Consider the following 4010-nt stretch of genomic DNA (forward strand, 5'->3'; position numbering starts at 1 on the left):
CTGGTTCATCTGCTCACTTCTGTTCAAGCCTTTAGAACTTGACCAGACCCTCTGTGAATATCCCTATCTTTTCCTCTGTGTGAAATTTGATTATGGTTTTCAGATTTCAAAATAAAGCTAACAAACCAGTTCTGCACATGAAAATCAATTTGTATTATCTTTAAAAAATTTCTTAGCCTTATTTATTTATTTATTCTTAGCCATCTCTGAAAGATGTACCTCTCAGAGGTGAAGTGGAATAGCATATGTTGACCAAAATAGAGAAAGGAAAAAAATAAATGGCTTGAATAAAATATACTGCAGCATAGAGATAAGAGAATATGTATAGAAAATAGTCTGTCATTCACTTATAAAAAAAAATCTATAGCCTTTAGGCTGAGATCTATAGAGAAAAGAAAAGCAGAAGAGAAAAGGAGATTCAGCTGCAAAATATATGTTATAGTGTCATCGCTAAACTGAGAAACTTTGTAAGATTATGATATAAATGTTACTGTATCAGTTGAGAGTCAAATTTCTGTTGCCCATATACTATTGAAGGCCTGAAACTTCACCACTGTATCCACTGCATAGTGCCTCCTTAATTCTGATCCCCTGGGAGGCATTGATAAAATGACACAGGTAAAAATAGACTCAAGCTCCAGGTGCTACACCAGAGCTAGAACTTGTCTTAATGACAACAGCATCCGCTTAGCAGTGGAGCCGAATTGCTTGAGTGCTGCTCTAAGACAACAAAATAGGTGAGTGGTTATAGTGGCAGATCAGAAGAGTTGGTACAAGTATTTGGGGCTCATGTTCAGTGGTGAAGGTAAAAGGAGCTTGGCAGTCAGTTTTCCAGCACTACAAAGAGGGTCCTTATGTGCCTAGTTCTAATGAGGAAAAATGACTTTTTAGATTTGGGGAGAATTTTCGAAAGTTGTCCAACGTGAAATATGATTAGATCTTTATCACATGAATATGCACTTGACAAAGGAAAACACATTCTCTTGTTATGCACAAAATAATAATGATAATAACTAAAATGTACTGATTTTTTTTTTTACTACGTGACAGGAGTTATTCTGGGACTTTTTTCCACTTAATTCTGACACGGGTCTGTAAGTTAGCTGTTAATACCAGTCCCGTTTTTAAAAAATTTTTTTAAAAAGATTTTGTTTATTTATTTGATAGACAGAGATCACAAGCAGGTAGAGAGGCAGGCAGAGAGCAGGTAGAGAGGCAGGCTTCCTGTCGAGCAGAGAGCCTGATGTGGGGCCAGATCCCAGGACCCCGGGACCATGACCCGAACTGAAGGCAGAGGCTTTAACCCACTGAGCCACCCAGGTGCCCCTACCAGTCCCATTTTATACATGATAAAACTGAGGCACAAAAATGCACAAGGTTAGTGATAGAGCTGGGGTTCAAACCTGAGCATGTCAGCTCCAAATTCTCAATGCTTAACCATCATGCTATTGATACTTTTAAATTTACTAAATATTGAAATACTCTGATCCATAAGATAAAAAGTAATGAACCAAGAGAAAAATGGCAGTAGGAAATAAGCATTTGGATTAGGTCTGTCCAGAAGCATTTCAGAGTCTTGAGAATAGTTAGACCTAAATTGGACATAAATTTCCAAGAAAAATATTTTTTCATTTATGAAAATGAGAGGTTTTATGTAAAGAAAATATATTTAAAGGAAATATTGAGAGCTATGAAATTTTAAGTGGAATACATAAGTGTTGTTCTCACCCATGGCTGGATATTAGACTCATCTGGGGAACTCTAAAAACATAACAGATGCCTGCGTTCCACCCCAGATATTCCTCCTGAATTGGTGCGAGGTGCAGGTTGAGTACTAGGATTTATGAAAGGCCCAGGTGGTGTCCACTGCAAAAGTAAAAGGCTTGACTTGAGGGTGGCTTCACGGTAAGCCTAAGTACTCAGGATGGAATCAGGGTGACCTGAGTTTGAGATCACAAATCTACATGTAAACGGTGTTATTTGGGGAGATTCACTTTTCCTTTCTGAGATTCAGTCTCCCCATGTATACAGTGGGGATAATAATAGTACTTAATTTTGAATTTGTAGAATGCACGCAAATCTCTCGGCAATGCATACATGTCTCTTAGCGTGGTGCTCAGCATGTCATGATCACTCAGTAAAGACTGAAGGCAGATCATAGGTGAGATTTTTATCCCTAAATTATGAGACAGTGACATGGAAAAACAGTTAGACAGAGCTATTCTTTATTGAGTTTAATGCTTTAATTGATAACCTCTACGAATGTTGAATGATATATATCATATCTATGTAATATATTATCTGTCCATCTGTCTATTAATCACTAGCAAACTATATAGCTTCTTTAGAGTGGAAGTTCATCCTCATTTTCTTGGAATTATCTTATATTACAGGACGTAGTAGAGAGTCAGAAGACATGTAAAAGTAAAGAAGGCAGCTTTAAAGAATTCTTTTCCAGTCTCCCCTAACCCTACTCCCTGCTGAGAATCATAACCTCTAATGTCCTAGTCTTCTGGGATCTCTCTCTGCCTTATCTCAATCTTGCTTATTGAATATGCCTTAAAAAATCCAAGGCCATCTTTTTGACTGTCCTGAGCAGATATTTAATTTGGTAACATGTTAGTCACATTGAATATTGTTCTAAAAGGCATAGAACCATGAGTCATTCTTTCTGTGAGGTCTTGTACTGACTCTTGACTCAGAGGCAACATCTGCTTTTCTGATTCTGCTTAATTCCCCATTTCCTGATTCATAACCATGACCATGTGAAAGCTTCAGGTTTTTGACTGCCATAAGCTACTGTTCCCAAGTAATGGCAGATGAGCAAGTGCTTTAGGACACATAACTCAAGAATGCCTACTTACGAGTTACTGCAAATATCTTGGCTATTAACATTTTTCATTGGGCCAGATAAATTTAAGAATGTCCCACTTCATTGTATTAGACTTAAGCAAGTCTGATTAAAGTGGGCATATGTCCTTTTTTATTAATTACTATGAAAAAACTACAGTAAAGATGATGCTTTACGTCTGGCAATAGAGGAACCATTTTTAAAGGTCTATATATCCTTAATTTAAAAATTCATAATTGTTAAGTTCTTTAAAGAAATTGATTAAGTTGTTATATATGACCATATTGCATGCATTCTATGTGTACTAGTTAAATTAAACAACATAACAAACTTGTGAGGTTGATGCTCTTCCTATCTCTAGTTTACAGCTAAAGAAACCTAGAGCATTTAATTAGAAAGTGGTGGAGAAAAAATTTAAATGTAAGCAGTCTGGCTCCAGAAAATGGGCTCTTTAATTTTATACCCTATTACTAACAGCAAAGGTTTACAAACACAGTAATGCCCTAACAGTATGAAACATATTCTTTTTATTTTTTTCCTAGCATTTAATCAATGTCAAATGATAATATTAGGTATTAGGTTCATTTTTTTTTTTTAATTTAAGTCTTTATTTAAGTCTGTTGCAAAAGGTCCTGATCTTGAAGTTATCCATCATGAAAGTTTTCTTTTTTAGTTTTCCAAATAGGCAATCTGGTGCTCACTTCGGCAGCACATATACGAAAATTGGAACAATACAGAGAAGATTAACATGGCTTCTGTGCAAGGATGACATGCAAATTCGTGAAGCATTCCATATTAAAAAAAAAAAAGGGCAATCTGAGACGATTATCCTCTGATATAACATAGTTCGTCTGGAACTCCACTTTCCTTCTGAAAGTCATTTCCCATGGGCAGATTTTTCCTGTTAGATAATTTTTTCAGTAGTTACTCAAAATCCGACATCTTTTCTCATTGCATTTTAAAAGCTAAAATCCTGGATTTTTGTAATTTCTTTTGCAGTAAATTACTGAAATTGGAGCTAGTGATAAATACATTTATGAGAAGCTTTTAAAGACTCCAACTAATTTCTCACATAAAAACATCCTAAATAGAGTAACTCCTGTTCAGCTTGGAACCCTCTTTGTTGGTAGGTAATTATAACCTAAATATCACCAATCCT

At 35.8% G+C, this 4010-nt stretch overlaps 1 non-coding gene across 1 annotated transcript; it reads left to right on the forward strand.

The window, feature by feature from the left end:
* Nucleotides 1-3544: 3544 nt before the first annotated feature.
* LOC132012664 (U6 spliceosomal RNA) lies at nucleotides 3545-3651 on the forward strand. The gene has a single exon (XR_009402668.1). It is a non-coding gene; the product is annotated as a U6 spliceosomal RNA (small nuclear RNA).
* Nucleotides 3652-4010: the final 359 nt, after the last annotated feature.

The sequence above is a fragment of the Mustela nigripes genome, chromosome 2, assembly GCF_022355385.1.
Source record: "Mustela nigripes isolate SB6536 chromosome 2, MUSNIG.SB6536, whole genome shotgun sequence".
Classification (NCBI taxonomy): Eukaryota; Metazoa; Chordata; class Mammalia; order Carnivora; family Mustelidae; genus Mustela; species Mustela nigripes.